Below are 19,500 nucleotides of genomic sequence, written 5' to 3' on the forward strand. Positions count from 1 at the left end.
ATTTATTTTTTTGGCTTAAATGTTAAAATGGTCCCTGTGTATTATCTCATAGGCCAATTTAGTCCCTGTGTTATCAATTTGGCCAATTTGGTCCTTGTGTTTGTATATGTTAGTCAATGTGGTCCATTCCCTTAAAAATATAAAATATAAAATATTTAAAATTAATTAAAAAAACTGTAATTGATTATAAAATTTTAAATTCAATCTGAAAATGGAATATATTTTTTTTAAATTTCACCTTCCCCAATTTCACGGATACACCTCAACCACCTCCCAAACCCAACCACCCTCACCACCACTACTCCAACCCCAAACCCATAGCCACCCTCACCACCATTCCAACCCCACCTAAACCGCAACAACTCTCTCTCTCTCTCTCTCTCTCTCTCTCTCTCTCTCTCTCTCTCTCGGCTTCCTCTCTGACAAGTCACGAAGATCTTCATAGCCGGTCACTGTAACCTTGATGGCTCTACCGCCAATTGATCATCCTCGCTGCAGCAAAAGTCAATGACATTCAGGCCAATGGATTGGAGAGGAGAGAGAGATGAAGGGTATAGTATGAGAAAATCTAAAACATAAGAGAGAAGAAAAATTGCAGCAAGAAAAGAGTAGGCATCAATTCGACTAAGAACCTTTTTTTTTTCCTACAGGAATCGAGACCATTGGAGGTTGAGGTTGTGTGGGTTTTAATCATTTTAGCATTATTATTATTTGAGTTTAAATCTTTATAATTAATTACATATTTTAAATTAATTTTAAATGTCCTTTTTTTAGGTTTTAACATAATTTTGATAGAAAGGATCAAATTTATTAACAAATACAAACACAGGGACTAAATTGGCCGATAAGGTAAAACACAGGGACCATTTCAACATTTCAGCCTTATTTTTTTCTTACGGTCACAAAAGAACTGTGGCTATTATAAGTGGTTAGTTAACCACGAAACAGTGGCAATTTTACTTTAACCCTGACCCCCCGGTACTGCTTGGGGAAAGTGTAGAAAAGAAAAAGGAAGGTTGAAATTTTTTTTTACAGTATTTACTAAGACAAAGGCCACGATTTTGTGGAATTTGGACTACGAATAGTAACATGTTCAACCACTAGAGGTAGAACTTGAATGCAATCGTGACTGAAAGAGAAGGAGGTGTTGAAGAAGGCAACAATCTCCAGGTGAGTCCAGTGGTTTTATTGAATTCACTAAGAGTTCTCCTACCGGAAGATCCTTTGGGAGACGATGTGATTGAGCAACCGGTGTTGGAGGTGATTGAGGTGTTCGTGGATGTGTTTTCCATGGAACCCTCGGAGATTTTCATTGATACTTCCTTGGTGCATAGAGGTATGCTTATAGAGGCAATTCAAAACATGGAGCCGAATTGGGATTTGAATTGTGGGCTAGAAGAAATGCAGTGTGCGGCGTTAGTACATTCCCTTGATACTTGGAAGATCTACCTACTGGATAGGAAGTTTATGGCAAGGATTTGTGTTCTGCATAGTCACATGTACAGCACAAGTACCATTCGAGATGACTTTAGCATTTATGTGGATGTGCTAGATGAGTTCGATTTCAATTTGGCCTATATGTCCACGAGGCACAGGGACTTTGAGGAGCGGTTTGATGAGTTGATGGCAAATGTGGCCCAATCTGTTTCTTCGACTTCAGACCCTTCAGAAAGTGAGTCAAAGGATGAGCCATGTGTGAGCTCAGCAATTGAGAGCATTATAAAGGATGCTATGTTTGGGAAAAGTAGTTAAAACCCCGAGGCTAAGGATGAGCCGCAGTGGGAGGATGAACTTATGGTGGAGCCTAAGGGCAAGATAATTGTGATCTCAAGTGACGATGCGGAGGAGCCTATGGAAGAGTCCAAGATGGAGGTGATCCTAATTGAGTCAAGTGATGACGAGTTTATGAAGGAGATCAATGGAGAAGTGGTTCAAGATGAGCCAAGAGATGTTCAGATGAACAAAGGCTACCAAGGAGTTAAGTTGACGAAGGCGTTGGACTCTTGTGGTGGGGGTGATTTGTAAGACCCTTAGCAAGTAGCATAGATCATGGCATGGTTTGGTGTTATGCACCATGCCAAGGCAAGCCAAAGGTGCAACGGTGGTGCACGATGGAAGCAAGACAAGGTCAGGGGAATGGTGTTTTAGGTTGAGAGTAAACAGCTAAAACATTGGCATGGCATGGCATGGGCAGCCAACGCCTAGCATACGCAGCGAGACATGGCAAGGCGTCGACAGCTTGCCTCGGCAGGGTGCAATGCAGCGCAGGTAGACGCACAGCGCAAGCAGACGCGGATCGCGTGCAAGAGCGCAGCACAGCAGCGCCCAGTGCAGGCAGACGCACAGTGGAGCACAGGGACGCGCAACGCATGTAGATGTGTGCAGCACTGTCGAGCAGCATGCGTGCAACACATAGAACGTGCGCAGGACGTGGCAGAATGCAGGCAGACGTGCTGGAGTGGGACTCTAACATGGCCCGAGGGTTTTGAGCGGTTTCAAAAGAGTTGGAACATGACTGGGGAATGTTGTAGCTTGAAATTCTGGATGTGGATAAGTGATGGGGCAGTTGTGGGAGGTTTACATGGAGGTGGCTACATGCTCCAAGTAATGAGGAGATTTTCAAGGAGTGAGCCTCAAGGCATAGTGGGCTGCTGGGTGGCGTTAAGAGAGGGGCTGTGCAATTTTGTGATAAGACTAAATGTCTAGGTGGCGAACCTAGGGGCTACCAACGATGCCTTAGTAGATGGGGGTGTCATCTACATATTTTATGCTTATAAATAGACCTTGAGAAGGTTGTGTTTAGATACCAATTGATGTGGTAGTCCAACAAAACTAAGTGCTTGTAATCCTTTGCTATTTGAGAGAAATAGAAGGTTGGGAACTTTACCTTTATATTGTGTGTAAGTTTTCCAGTGTAGGCAAGTCTTGCTTGGGTGTGTCGACATTCACTTGTTCCGCTTTGTGAAATTTGAAGTCTCACAAGTTGGAGGTGCGAGAAGGCTGACTTAGGACAAGTTTAAGTGCCGAGCAAAGGTCAAAAAATTAAAGGTGTTTTTCATCCCTGTTACACCTAGTACGGTAGCGAAAGTGTCCATGTACCGGCTACACCTCCTCGACTAGAAGTCTGTCTGTGTAGCCTCTCTGGAGGCTTGGGGGATAGAAACCCAAGGAAGACGTTATGCCCCTTCACCCTCAGGTCATCGAGGTTACTACCCGCAAGCAAGTACCCTCCAAACTTTGGAAATCCAAAGCCAAGCATCCATAAAACCAAGCACATATTGCATCAAAAAAACAATGCAGCTTTTGCATACAACAATATTTACTATGTCATACATACACAAAAATACAAGTCCAGAAGTGAGTCCCCCTACCTGGAATTCGATGCTTAAGCCTAACTTGCCTACTGCGCCTTCGACTTCAAACATGCCTTTCTTGGGAAACTGAGTCCTAGTCCAACATCCAAAATTGTTACAAAATATTCCTTATTATCATTTAAGTCCTTATACTTGTGTTTATTTGCACTTTGGTCCTTCAACTTTGTCCAAATTATAATTTGGTCCTCATATTGTTCAATAATTGTCAATAGGCCCTTGAATTCCAATGTAACTACAATATGGTCCTTGTATGTTCTAAAAATTCCAATGTCCCAATAGTCCTTGAAGTTCATTGTTATTAATATTTGGATATTGTTATTATTTGCCCATTGTTGATGATAACACTCGGTTCACTTGGTTATATCCCTTGGCTAAGAAATTAGATGTTCTTACTAAATTTATTACATTCAAAAAGATGGTGGAAAATCGGTTTAGCTCCAAAATCCAACAATTGCAAATTGATAGTTGCAATGAATTTACCGGCAGATTATTCATGATATTTTTAATGATCAATGCATCTCGCATTAGATCTTCTGTCCATACACTCCCCAACAAAATGGAGTGGTGGAAAGGAAACATCGACATATTGTTGCGATGGCCTCTGATTGTTAGCCCAATCCCGTTTGCCCCCTAGCTTTTGGGGTTGAAGCCTTCTCACCTACAATTTTCCTGATCAATCGCTTACCAACTCATCAGCTTGATCACTTGTCTCCTTATGAGAAATTACTTCGCCACACAACGGATTATAATTTCTCAAAAGCTTTGAGTGTGCGTGCTTTCCTCATATGGTGCCATACAACAAGCATAAGTTATCCCTTAAATCTATTTCGTGCGTGTTTATTGGCTATGATGATCATTATAAAGGTTATCGATGTCTTGATCCTTTTTCATGTCATATTTATATATCCCGGAACGTGACTTTTGATGAGACAAATTTTCCTTACAAGTAGCCCCAGATTACATCTCCATTGAACTCGAGTAGGCTTCATTCTCTCTCTCTCTCCTGCCGACCAACCCTCAACTATAGGTCTAACTAATCTTAGGCCTAGCACTTACTCCTCACTCATTCCCATTCCAAATTCCCCACAAATAAATACCTCCACATGCGCATCACCTTTTACTACCTCTTTTGGCCCAATTAGCTCTTCATCACACGATACAGCACCCCATGCAATTTCCTCTCCATATGAACCCCAAACCCCTTCACTTATGCGTCCTTCCTCATCGCCACCACCAAATTCCATGCCTCATCGCACTTGCTATCACGAATTTTCACGAACCCACCTTTTGTACCCGATGTCACAACCCCACCCTCTGCATCGACTCATACTTCACCTTTTTACCCATCTATTATTCCCAATTCTCCAGATACGCTGAATCCTTCACAAAATTTCAAGAGTCTCAACTTCATCGTCCATTTCGGTCCAGAAACAAAACCACTCTACTCTAAGACAAGCCCTCATCCATTCCCTCATGCTCTCTCTACCGAGTGATCTGATCCCATATCCATTGAACCAACAAGCTTCACCCATGCTTCCAAATACAGCCAATGGAGAGTTACAATGAATGATGAATATGATGCACATTAGACATGGTCCTTGTTGCCAAGAGATTCAATCAAAAAGAAGGCTTTGATTATGAAGAAACAGTTAGTCCGATAGTCAAACTGGCCACTATTCGCACTATTTTATCTCTTGTTGTTTCTTATAATTGGTCACTTCAACAACAACTTGATGTTCGAAATGCTTTCTTGAATGAGTACTATTAACAAACGCAACTCACATCGGATATATACAAGTTATATATCTCCAGCTTTTCTACAAAAACAAATCAACACAACACCTAGAGTCCCACATCAAAAACTTCTTAATAGACATAAAGACTTATAAGGCCTTACACTAGGCTTTATAAGTGTCGAGCCTAGTTAAGCGGGCTTGTAATTAAGTAGGACATTAAAGTGATTGGTTGTATGAGGGTTGATCTAGACCCTACACCAACAAGGCAAACCCTACCCATCATGGGCAGTTAGCAACTAACAAATTATTATTATTGAAATGGAAGCTTGTAGATGAAGGCCCTTGGCTCGAGGGAGGCTCAGTGCCTCACTCAACCCCGCATCTAACAATCAACTTTTTGTTTTGGTACTTTAAGCTATTATTTGTAGATTCCAAATTATGTTTCATGTAATTGAGGTAAACTTGGATTAGTTGATATTTCCAACCTGATTAGGCCCAAGTAAATATTTAAAAAGCCTCAAAGTATTTCATTCAAAAAATTTAAATCCAAGTTCCAACCTAAGTTGTTGATTTCTTTACTTGGTTTATATATATAGAGAGCTTCAGTTGAGAGATCCCTCAAATTATTTGAGGGACACCCTTGTAGGGCCCACTTCGTATTGTATTTTATTAATACAACCCATATATTTTGTAGATATTCATTCAAAGATCATCTCTACAAAAAAAAAAAAAAAAAAAAAAAAAAAAAAAAAAAAAAATCACTTAAATCTGATATCATTTGACCCTTCAATTGAATTATTGAAATTTTAGTACTTTCTTGAAGCACCATGTTCATTGATTTTGTAGGAAATAAATGGATGTCGAAACGGTTTTCGATTTGTCTAATTTTTTGCAAGGATGATTTATGAATGTAAACTTAAAAACTAGATATTGTTTGGATCATTGAAAAAAAAATTAGTAAGGAACCCTTAAGGGTGTCCCTTAAATAAAACTATTTGAAGAATCCCTCAATAGAAGGGGACTACATATATATATATACAGGAAGCTTCGGTTGAAGGATCCCTCAAATAGGACACTCTTGTATTTCACTAATCCAAACCGTCTATTTTGTAGATACTCATCCAAAGATCATCTCTACAAAAAAAATCACTTGAATCCGATATCATTTAACCACTCAATTGAATTATTGAAATTTTAGTACTTTCTTGAAGCATCGTGTTTATTGATTTTGTAGTACATAATTGGATATCGAAACGATTTCCGATTTGTCTAATTTTTTGTAAGGATGATCTATGAATGTAGACTTAAAAAATAGTTGTTTGGATTGTTGAAAAAATTTTGTAAGAGACCCTAAAAGTTGTCCCTCAAATAAAATTATTTGAGAAATCCTTCAAAGGGACTTATATATAGGGATATTCTCAAGTCCGGAGGTCCGGATACTTCATACTGTCCGGACTAGTTTTGTTTTTTTGCATGACGAGAATTCATTCATTCATTCATTGAATGAAAAGGAACCCATTTCCTTTTATTTTTTTTAATTATTTGTGTATCTCTCTTTTTTCCATATTATTATCATTAAAAAAAGGCACTAAAGCATATAAACAGCCCCCAAGTTCTATGTATAAGGCACCAATGAAGAAAAGCCCAATCTAGAGGTGATGCTTGACTTTTTGGTATTGCTAGAGCCTGGTTTCTATTGTACTAGTACTAGAAAAAGTGAGAAAAGTGTCTGAACTGATTTTATTAGCATAAAGAATGAAAAAAAATATATTAAGTTTGGACATTAGCAAAATAAGGACATCCGCATTAGAGAACAACTTATATATAGTTATTCTCTCATTCAAATGTCTTCATGTTATTATTATTTCACAAAGATGAAAGTATGGAGGGATAGTAGAAAATTCATGACGACTGTACGATAATAACGTCCAGACGTCCACATAAGAGAATTTATGTATATATAAATATAGGATCAGGATCGTGGGACACATTTTGACACACTTTTTAGATTTTTAAATTTAAACACTTTGAATGGTTGAGATTGCATCTGACTTATACATTTATTTATTTTTTCCAAAACAATTAATATCTTTGGAAGTATAATACTAAAAAGTCGGAAACATTTATTATTAAAGTTTCTCATATTCTCTCTCATCTCTCGCTCACTCAAAACCCAAGAAGGAAAAAATATACTGGAGGCACGAAGGCCTCTCTCTCTCGCTCATTAGAAGAAACACACAGAAAACATAGATTTTGAGATTAAAATTGATTGGCTTCTGGACATGAATTGTATGAGTTTCAGAGTGACATGAATGGACTTGCACACTTTCTTCCGTCAGAGATGTTTTTATATCTTTCATCTTGTTTGCTGTCATCTCGGAGAGTACAAGAAGCCAAGGAATAATTTGACATCCCCATTTCCACAATAGAAAATATTGTTTTGCAATCCTTAGAGAACAAATTGATTCTAATATTGACGTTTCATTTGCTGTAAACAAGTGTCAATTTAACGATTGAATGTTGCCAGTGTTATGTTATTGGCTGTTGTCAATGATGCAATCACAACCATTGAATGTTGTTTAATCGAACTGTCTAGAATGTGAGTCATATTGTTGTTCATACTGCTTTAAAGAGTAATAGCTTCTCCGCACGCACTTCCGCGCCTACGAGAGGGTTTTTTTTAAAAAAAATTAAATTTATTTTAGAATTAAAAAAGATAATGGGTTTGTATTCTATAAAAAGAGGATCTATTATCTTATTTTTCTTTTAATTTTAAATTTTTTTAATATGAAAAAGTGTGAAAGGCTTAAATGCATGGCTTGATGTATTGACATCTCAGTGGGAGGTCGAATACAGTGATTTATTGAGGATAGCATAACAATGCTATCTCCGTTTCACACAAGTGTTTCTCACTAATGAGTGTATGGATCCCACTGATTTTCTTTTTCTTTTTCCTTTTCAAAACAAAAGTTGTTTTTGGGGTTTGGAGTTGTTTCAGCTTTTTTCTTTGGGAGTGAATCCGTGATTTTAGCATAACTGGTTCCCAATAATTTGTAGTGTGATCAGTGGCGTGATTGGTGGCAATTGTCATGTAGAGTCATAAGAAGAAGACCAACACAATATGATTAACCTTTTTTGTTTTTGTTTTTTTTATTGCAGGAATATGATTAACCTTTTTCAGAGTCTAGGAATATGCCTAGTCCTGAGACCTGCTGCGGGAGGACACAGGTCCTTGGGCTGCACACACCCCTACCCCCCAAGTGCAATGAATCCCAGCAGAGCAGAGGTTGGCCTAATTTTGATTGAAAGAAGCCCATCTGAACTAAAAATTGTGAATTTTGATGGACAAAAGCCCAAACCGAAAATAGAATTCAACAATCCAGTCCAGAGTTATTATTTTGATAAGATAATAAACTAACGTTTAGTAGGGGTGGGCATTGGAACCGCAAAACCGCAAAACCGAACCAAACTAATCCGGAAAAAACCGAAAAAAACCGTGTTGACTAAAAAAGTCAAAAACCGAGACAAATCTAAACCGAACCGGTTCAGACCGGTTCCGGTCCCGATTTTCCACTCTACAAAACCGGTCCAATCCGAACCGGTCCAATAGAATTAATTTATATATATTTTTATATTATATATATATTTATATTCAAAATATCAAATTTTTTAAGCCCAAACCCAACTATTTCAATATACCAACAAAAAAGCCCAAGTCCAACAACCCATATTTTAATATCCTAAACCTATCAAATCTCACTTCATTCCACTCTCTTTCTCTCACGCACTCTCTCTACTTTCCCTGTCAGAATTTTTCAACTCTCTTTTTCTTTCCTTCTTCTCTCTTCCGTCTCTTTTCCTCTCCGGTTTGAACTTCTTTTTTCTTCTCTCTTATGGCTCTTTTCCTCTCGGTTCTTTTTTCTTCTTTCTCTCATATTATTTATTTCTCATCTCATTTCATCTTTATTTTCTTTTTTCTTCCTCTTTTTCTTTGATTTTCTTTTACTATGATTTTTTTTTCCCTTGATTTTATGTTTCTCTCTTACCCTCTATATCTCTTTCTTTGCAATCTGTTTTTCTATTTCTATTTCTCTCTTCATTTTTTTTGTTTCTTTGTATATATATTTGTTCATCTTGTAGATCTGGATGAAGCTCTTCTAGATCTGGGTGAAGTTCTTGGAGATCTGAGTTAAGTTCTTGTAGATCTGGGTAAAGAGCCAGTCCGAAGCCGGTCAGCGTCTTCATTGTGCAGATATGCGTATAACATTTATTTGTCAACATGCCATTTTGGTGCTTTTCTTTAACTTTTGGTTTCATTTTTTTTTTCTTCTGATATGGTATTGAGATTTTTTATGATTTTGGGCTGATGTTACTGAGGTTTGATACTCTTCTATTTTTACTTTCGATTTTTTCATTCTTCAGTGGCATTCAAATCTTTGAACGTTGTTGTAACAGGTACTGAAGTAGCATGGATAAAAAGAAAGATTGAAGACTCTGCAGAAAATTGAATATGTTCTATTTCTGTAATTTGTTTGTAATTAAATTTGTTTTATTGTTTTGTTTTTAGGTTGTAAGTTTTATATTGTTTTGTTTTTTGGTTGTAATTAAATTTGTATTTTCTTGTTGGTTGTAATTTTAAATTTAATATTGGATTGTTTTATTATTTTTGTCAAAGAATAGTAGTTGTTTCAATATTGGAATTGGGCCAATTGTGATGTTTAAGGCCCAAAAATTTTTAAAATCAGATGGTCTTGAAGCTTAAATACACAAAAAAACCAAACTGGGCTTTACAGCAAGCCCAAACCGTGAGAACCGAAAACCGAACTGGAAACCGGCAGGTCCGGGTTGGTTCGGATTTTGGTATGAATTTTAAGCAAAATCGGTCCAAACTGAACCGGTCTGTATTTTCGGTTCAGGTTCTATATTTTAACAAAAACCGGTCCAAACTGGACTGTGCCCACGCCTAACGTTTAGTATAGACTACCCTCTCTGCACATGCTTCCGCGTGTGCGAGAGGCTTTTTTTTAATTACGCGCGCTACGCGCGACTTACAAAGTTTAGTTTTAATTTTTTTGTAATTGTATTTTGCTAGATGCCTATATCAACAATTTTAATTTTTTATCGCCCTTATTTTTCTAGATGCCCGTCTCAACAGTTTTTTTTTTCCTTTTATAGCGTGTAAATTGTTGAGACGGGCATCTAGAGAAATAAGGGCGATAAAAAATTAAAATTGTTGATATAGGCATCTAGCAAAATACAATTACAAAAAAATTAAAACTAAACTTTGTAAGTCGCGCATAGTGCGCGTGATTAAAAAAAAGCCTCTCTGCACACGCTTCTAGTCTAATGAGCTTCAAGAGCTAGGGGGATTATTTGTGTTTTTTTTATAAAAAAAAAAAATTCTGTTTGGTGGAATTGAAAATTTTCCTTGTTTTGTCCCATAAATTGAAATACCTTTTATTAGCTTGGGTAAAACGCTTTTTCCTGTTTTTAATTTTTAGTTTGAATTGTCCTTAAAAGTTCTTTTTTTCAATAATTTGGTAACATATGTTGTATTGTATTCATTGATAACCTTTATAAAAATAAACCAATTATCATAGTTGATCATATTGAAAAGAATTTAAAACAAATGCAAGAACTAATTTAAATTCCTCTTTGTATTTACTGATAACAATTATCATAGTTAACCATTGAACCGAATTTGGAACAGATGCAATTGAATAAGTCTTTATTTAAAACAAAACTCGTTACACCAAAATATTGTAATTGAAGCTAGTATTGCAACCATTGAAAAAGGAAAACAAAAAACAAAAAATTCATGACAATTAAATTAAGATCATGAAATCCTTTTAGCTACTGCTTGTACATGAACCTCCTCCTGCAGCAATTTTATGCTCTCTTGCTACTATCTTTTTTGGAAGCCTCATGCAAGCAAATTTCTGCATTCACCAAAAATTCTTTGATCTTGAGTATTGGAAATACCTTCCAGTGAGGCATGTCCTAGATGTTATGCACATTAAGAAGAATGTTTGTGATAGTATCATTAGTACATTGCTGGAGATCCCTGAAAAAAATAAAGATGAGATTGCTGCTCGATTAGATTTATTGAACATGGGGGTCAAAACTGATTTGCAACCCGAGTATGGAGAAAGACGTACTCGTTTGCCTCCAGGGCCTTGAAATTTGTCAAGAGCAGAGAAGAGAGCAGTTTGCAATTCTTTCTATGGTATGAAAGTCCCTGAAGGTTATTCTTCAAATATAAAAAATCTTGTATCTTTACAAGATTCAATATTTTTTGGCCTTAAATCACATGATTGTCATACCTTAATGCAACAATTGCTCCCTGTGGCAATTCGTTCTGTTTTGGAGAAGCCTGCAAGATATGCAATAACTCGTTTGTGCTTCTTCTTCAATGCTATATGTGCAAAGACGATTGATGTTTCCAAGCTAGATAAGTTGGAAGAAGATGTAGTAGTTACTTTGTGTTTGCTTGAAAAATACTTTCCACCTGTCTGCCGCGCAAATCTCACGGCCTGGAGTTCCGGGCCGAGGGGACGTGCGTTAACACGGGGTTTCCTGCTTTTGGGTGCGGTGCGGTTGTGCGCGGGCGTGCCAGCACGGTTTACCATGCGTTGATGTTTTGGTGAGTGTTGGATGGGTGAATGGTGCGCCTGTTTGATCTGTCTTCTTGGTCAAACGATTGTAGCCGAGAGAGGAACTGGTCTCGGCTGTTAGGTTCATGTTGTTAATATTATGTTAACTCGCAATTGTACGGGGCAATTAGTAGTATAGCAAGACAAGTACGAGGTCGTACCCACGAAGACTGAGAAGTTAAAACTAGTTATGTACTTAGATTACCAAATTCAAGAAAGTAGGAGGTTATGTCTAAAACAGAATTTAAAACAAGAGTGGTTGTGATTGTTGAACAAAAGAAGCAAAATGAAATTGCAAACAAAAACAAGTAAACAAATGTAACAAAGAGTGGTTTTAAGAGTTGGAAAACAGATTTTGAGACTAGGGCATTCGAATCACCATAACAATTCAATTCTGGGTTATAAAGATTCAAGTAACAAGTCTAATTCAGATTCAAAGATTGATTCTAGCTAAAGTATGATTAGGCCATGGTGTTTGGTCCTAACCTTGTGTTCCTAATTCCCTAATTTGATCATTTGTTGTCTAACCTAAAATTAAGCATTAGGAACCCATTAAGCATAGAAGAACATTTTAAACAACCAAGTATGTATCTAATCCCTGTTGTCGAATGTCCATACATACTCTTCCTATTCATAGTTCAATTCGAATTAAAGCATGGTGTATACTCTTAATTCAAACCAAGATAGTTAACAAACAAGTTCTAATGGTGATCAATCATTCAAACAAGCATGTTAACTTATAAGCATAATGAATAAGAACATGAATCATGAATCAAACTTGAAACTCCAAACTTATAAACCCAGAATATTTAGGTTACATCGAAGCCCTAGTTATGGATTTAGCTACTCATAATGGAAAAGAGACTTGAACAGAAATGAGAAAACATAATGAATACAATAAGAGTAGAAAAACCCTTTTTCTGAAGTTCTTGTGGTGTCCAAGGCTTCTCCAAGTGCTTCTCCACTTCTAATGCTTCTCCAAGAGCTTCCCCACTTCTAGAAAGATGTATGAAGGATATGGAGGTGATTTGGGATGAGTTTGAGTGAGTGGTGATGGCTAAGGAAGATGAAATTCGTAGGGAAATGGAAGAGAGGTTTGCTGGAGTTGTTTTGGTGATTGTTGGAGTGTTTGGGATTTTGAGAGTGTTTGAGGATGGTTGGAGTGAATTGTGGGGGTTGTGAATCTCAGGATTTGTTGTGTCTTGAATGTGGAATGGATGTGGTATTTATAGGGAGAGGGGAGTGACAAATCTGAATTCAATATGGCTAATGCATACAACACTTGCATTATAAAAGATGAATTGGTTGATGCACTTCACTAATGCATACAACACTTGCATTATAAAATCTGAATTGGTTGATGCACTTCACCAATAGATCCCACCAGCAGCCCTAGCTCATCTTCATGTCACCATGACCAAGCTTCCAACCAGAAATGATAGCTCATACCTAGCTCACCATGACCAAGCATCCAACCAGCACATGCTGAGGTCAGCATAACCAGCAACTTCAAGGGCTTACAACTTGGGCTTCTCTTAATCAAATTAGGACTTTAAGCACTCGAAATTGAAGTTCAGAATGTCTTCTTTCCAGCCATATGTCATTTGGGCCAATCCAAGGTCGGAGGAGGAAGTTAAGGCCAAAACAAATTTCTAACTCATTTTGCGCGCTGATAAAATCCATCCTGAGCATGGCTCTGTGTTTGCTAGGTAACAGACTCCATATTTATCCAATGGGGCTGAATTTTGGATATGTTATAGTACACACCCATTGGAACAACTTTCATGAAGAATGCTGCCTCATCCGAGCTGTGTAGGTTGCTGAAACAAAGCTTGCAATATGACCTACGGAACTGGACTGGCAGGGGGCTGTAGCCAAAATGAGTTTGTCTTTTAAGCTCTTCTTCCATTCATCCAAATTAGGCCTTAACATGCTTGAATTGCATGAATTATGCTCTCTTGCTCTATTGGCCTACAAAACACACAAAGGGAGGGAAATAACTTAGAATTATAGGAACTAAGCAAAAGAAGTAAGTAAATTGGGCATGTATATGTATGAAATTATAAGCTTAACACACCCCCAAACTTGGATTTTGCTAGTCCTCGAGCAAAACAAAAGAGAAACAAAGATAAAAACAAAACAAGAAGTTAACTAGACCACTTTCGTAGGTAACTCGATTGCATTGAGCGTATGCAACAAGCCTTTAAACCTCTAGGCATCCCTAGTAGGAGGAGTTGTGTCTCCTGAGGGTTTAACAGATACGATACCCACAAACGTTTTTCTAACTCTACAAAACAAAATGGTTAGAAAAACAACTTTGAAATCAACTAATGAAAATGAAAGAAAGTTTTAGTCATACCTCCAACACCATAGAGTTGCCAAGATAGGTCATCAATCAGTGTGTACAAGTGGAAGCTATAGCTCAAAGGCACACAGTTTCAAAGCAAGCACACTCAAACCTTGAATAGAGAACATGCTTCGACTCTAATTCTCACAGATAACACTCAATCACTCAGAACCTATGTTTTAATTCTCTCAAGAAAGCATAAGTGAGTGTATGAAATAGAAGCACAAATTTGGTTAGATCTCATGAAAGGAATTAAATACTAAGAATAGAGATACACACATACTTACCAGCACCCATGAATACATCCTCAAAGATCAGCTAGGTCTTTCACAATGTTGTAATGAAAGGCTAAGGTTTAGGGGAAATGGAAGAATTGGAAGGAAAAACAAATAACTTAAGAACATACCAAGGTTGCATGCTTCATTAATCTGCAAGGCATCATTGATTTAGATTGGCATGGCAGCAAACTTCATGGTATCTCCTGGCATAGACTTTATTTTTCACACTTAGATCAAATCGAAACACTTTCATCTTCGTTGATTTGATCTGCATCTTCATTAACTTCATTCCACAGATTCACATCATCTTTATTTAGGTACATGGCTGCAACTTCCTTGCTTCAAACTTTATCTTGGCACACCTTGGTATATTTCTAAGCTATAGGGTATGGCTACAATAGGTCAAGTATCTCAGATTGAGATACAAAGGTAGGGAAATGATGAGGGTGATAGAAGAAAAGGCTTTAAGTGTTTGGCTTCAAGAGGGTTGATGGAACACACATATAGGTAGGGTGAAAAGAAAGCACATAGAATGGTTATGCACACATAGCCTAGCATCACTTCAATGAGTTCATTCATGAATGAGAGCAAGCACATGATATCTGCAAAAGAGAATCATCCTTAGTATTCAATCAAAATGGAATAATGAGATCAATTAGAGTGAATTGAAGAAAATAAGTATGGATGAGAAATAGAACACTTTAAACCCTCTCAAGAAAGCAATTAGGCTCGATATAGCTCACTAGGGTAGTCTCCACTATTTTCCTTCAAGAATTTGAGCGTGGTACTTTAGCCACCAGAATTCTAAGAGCAAAAGCTTTGTGAAGTGCAAAATTCTGATATGAAAACCTCAAATAGCAGCTCCATAGCATTGATTGTATGACATTCTTTAAAAAAAATAAAAATAAAAAAATAAAAAAAATAAAAATAAATAAAAAATAAAATTGTGACAAGAGAACGAAAATTGAAAACACAAATGGATAAGAAAATTGAAATTGAAAACCTTCCCCCCAGACCTGAATTGAACATTGTCCTCAATGTGAAAGCATACAAAAGATGATTGAGAACAAACAAATGATAAAGGGAAAAGTTTAGAAGAAGGTTTAGGAAAAATAAAAAATAAAAAAAATGAATATATAAGCAACTCATGGATGACCAGTTAAGGGCCTCAGAAAACACAGCCAGGGGATCCGGGAAGGTTGGAGGGGTCACAATGGTCCCGCTTAAAACCCAAACTTCTTAGACACCGAAGGTGTCGCCTAAAGAACTCCTAGACACTGTATTGACGGAAGTGCTCACTGGAGTTACCATAAGTTAGCTCATATGAAAAATCTTTTTAAATTTTTAAATTTTTTTATTTTTTTTAAATTTTTATAAATAAAAAAAAAAACAGAAATTTAAAATAATAACAAGTAAAGAGAAAGGATTGAAATGCTCCCCCTTGATGCGATTAGGTCGATTGCTACCAAGCACCTTCTTCTTGAACACATGGGTTGCCTCCCAAGAAGCGCCTTAGTTACTGTCTTGGCAAGACATTGTGCAATCAGCTAAGTTGATGGTACGAAGGGAAGTTGATCTACCACATGGCCAGTTTGGATGCCAGCTGAAACTCCCTCATAGAATGGCTTTAAACGTTGTCCATTTACTTTGAAAGTCGAGCCATCTTTAGGGTTTTGAATCTCCACAGCTCCATAGGGAGAAACATTGACCACGGTGAATGGGCCTTGCCATCTAGACTTCAATTTTCCTGGAAAGAGACGCAAACGTGAGTTAAACAAAAGAACTGACATACCTTTGGAGAACTCTTTCCGTTGAATGTTTCTGTCATGGTAACTCTTGGTTCGTTCTTTGTAAAGCTTTGCATTCTCATAAGACTCATGTCTAATTTCTTCCAATTCATTCAGCTGAAACTTTCTTGCATGGCCTGCCTTGTCTAGATCAAAATTTAACTTCTTGATGGCCCAAAAAGCATTGTGTTCAAGCTCCATTGGCAGGTGACAAGCTTTCCCAAACACAAGACGATAAGGGCTCATTCCAATAGGAGTCTTATATGCTGTCCTATAAGCCCATAATGCATCATTGAGCTTGGCTGCCCAATCTTTCCTTGTATTGTTCACCACCTTCTCCAGGATGTGCTTAATTTCTCTATTGCTTATTTCCACTTGACCAGAAGTTTGCGGATGATATGGTGTAGAGACTCGATGGGTGATGTTGTACTTCTTCATGAGTGCTTCGAATGGCTTGTTACAGAAGTGGCTGCCTCCATCACTAATGACAGCCCTTGGAGTACCAAACCTTGTGAAAATATTATCCTTCAAGAACTTCAGCACCACCTTATAATCATTGGTTTTGGTGGCTATGGCTTCCACCCATTTAGACACATAATCAACAGCAACAAGTATGTAAGTATAACCAAAGGAAGATGGGAATGGTCCCATGAAATCAATACCCCACACATCGAAGAGCTCCACAACAAGTATGTTATTCAATGGCATTTCATTCCTGCGACTTATGTTCCCCATCCTTTGGCACCTATCACACTTAACACAAAAATTAAATGCATCTTTAAATAGAGTGGGCCAAAAGAAACCAGATTGCAGAATTTTAAGTGCTGTTTTCTTAGCTCCAAAGTGACCTCCACAGGCCAATTCGTGGCTATGCCTAAGTATGCTTTCTTGCTCTTCTTCTGGAACACATCTTCTGATGAGTTGATCCGGGCAATGCTTGAATAAGAAAGGTTCATCCCATACATAATGTTTCACCATGGAAAAGAACTTCTTCTTATCCTGAGAAGTTAGATCATTTCTAAGAACACCACAAGCAAGATAATTAACAAAATCAGCATACCATGGCTCTTTGACTTGGGCAGCATATAGTTGTTCATCAGGGAAAGTCTCATTCAAGGGTAGCACAGCTCCTCCTTTTTCTTCAACCACAATTCTGCTCAAATGATCAGCTACCACATTCTCACATCCCTTCTTATCTCGAATCTCCAAATCGAATTCTTGCAGCAAGAGAATCCATCTAATCAAGCGTGGTTTGGCATCCTTCTTAGTGAGCAAGTATCTAAGGGCTGCATGGTCAGAATAAACAATTACTTTAGAACCAACAAGGTAAGAACGAAATTTTTCTAAAGCAAAAACCACAGCAAGCAACTCCTTCTCTGTTGTGGAGTAGTTGATTTGAGCATCATTCAAGGTCCGGCTAGCATAATGAATCACATGGGGCAGCTTGTTCTTCTTTTGACCTAAAACTGCACCAATAGCAAAGTCAGAGGCATCACACATTATTTCAAATGGTAAAGACCAATCCGGAGCTATGATAATAGGGGCTGAAGTTAGCTCCCTCTTCAAGGTAGAAAAAGCTTCCATGCAAGCTTCATTAAACTCAAAAACAGCATCCTTAGCAAGGAGATTACACAATGGCCTTGTAATGCTTGAGAAATTTTTGATGAACCTTCTATAGAATCCAGCATGACCTAGAAAGCTTCTAATTCCTTTAACAGAGGTAGGGGGTGGAAGATTTGAGATGAGGTCGATCTTGGCTTTATCCACTTCGATTCCCTTGCTTGAAATCACATGGCCTAGTACAATGCCTTGTCTCACCATGAAGTGACACTTCTCCCAATTCAAAATCAGATTTGTTTCCTGGCATCTTTTAAGCACTAGAGACAAGTGGTGAAGACAATTATCAAAAGAGGAACCAAAAACTGAAAAATCATCCATAAATACCTCAATGAATCGTTCCACCATATCTGAAAAGATTGACATCATGCATCTTTGGAAAGTTGCTGGGGCATTGCATAAACCAAATGGCATCCTTCTATAAGCAAACGTACCAAATGGGCATGTGAATGTGGTTTTCTCTTGGTCTTCCGGAGCAATGGGAATTTGATTATAACCTGAAAAACCATCAAGAAAACAATAGTAAGCATGGCCAGATAAACGTTCAAGCATTTGATCAATAAAAGGTAAGGGGAAATGATCTTTTCTAGTGGATGTGTTCAACTTCCTGTAATCAATGCAAACTCTCCAACCAGTGACAGTTCGTGTAGGAACTAGCTCATTCTTCTCATTCTTCACAACGGTGATTCCGGACTTCTTTGGAACAACTTGCACAGGGCTCACCCACTTAGAATCTGAAATTGGGTAGATGATTCCTACATCGAGTAGCTTTAAAACTTCAACTCTAACCACCTCTTTCATGTTGGGATTTAGCCTCCTTTGGGCATCACGAGATGGTTTGCTGTCTTCTTCCATTAAAATCCGGTGCATGCACATGCTTGGACTAATTCCTTTGATGTCTGCTATGGTCCACCCAATGGCTGTTTTATGCTCTTTTAGAACTTTAATTAAGCTCTCTTCTTCATGTGAGGAGAGACCTGCAGCAATTATAACAGGGAGAGTTTCGTTAGCACCCAAATATGTATATTTAAGATTATTGGGAAGAGGTTTAAGTTCTAGCTTTGGTGGGATGACAATGGATGGCTCCAATTTCGTGGATGATGGTCCAAGAGGCTCGATTGGTGGCCTAAAGGATGGTGGGTATGGCGGAAACACTTCTAAGGCAGCCACCACTTCTTGGAACTCCGGTTCACAAAGATCTTCCTCTTCTTGTGTTAAGACAGCTTCTAGAGCATCATTAGACTTTCTCTGCAAAATTTTGGAAGAAACCTCATGATCCACAACATCAATTGAAAAGCAAGAATCAAGAGAGATAGAAGGTTGAGATAGAGCATTAAGCATTTTAAATTCAACAGTTTCACCCAAAACAGTCATGGAGAGAGTGCTATCTTTCACTTTGATGATTGTGTCTGCAGTGGCCATGAATGGCCTGCCTAGGAGAATGGGATCAACACGATCTCCATTTGGATTGTCTTCCATGTCCATCACTACAAAATCAGCAGGGAGAATTAGTGTATTAACTTGAACTAGAATATCTTCTACAATACCTTTTGGATATTTTATAGAATGATCAGCTAGTTCAAGTCGCATTGAAGTCTTCTTCATCCCTTCTAAGCCAAGCTCTTGATAAACTGAATATGGCAAAACATTGATGCTTGCTCCCAAGTCCAACATGGCTCTTCCAACCTTCTTGCCTTCAATGTTAATG

General features: G+C 37.8%; 1 long non-coding RNA gene across 1 annotated transcript; it reads left to right on the forward strand.

The window, feature by feature from the left end:
* Positions 1-8,880: 8,880 nt before the first annotated feature.
* Positions 8,881-9,787, forward strand: LOC148294926 (uncharacterized). The gene is made up of 2 exons (XR_015835395.1): positions 8,881-9,487; positions 9,566-9,787. It is a non-coding gene; the product is annotated as an uncharacterized LOC148294926 (long non-coding RNA).
* The last annotated feature ends 9,713 nt before the right edge of the window (positions 9,788-19,500 follow it).

The sequence above is a fragment of the Prunus avium genome, chromosome 4 (genome assembly GCF_965620075.1).
Source record: "Prunus avium chromosome 4, drPruAviu1.hap1.1, whole genome shotgun sequence".
In the NCBI taxonomy this organism is placed as follows: domain Eukaryota; kingdom Viridiplantae; phylum Streptophyta; class Magnoliopsida; order Rosales; family Rosaceae; genus Prunus; species Prunus avium.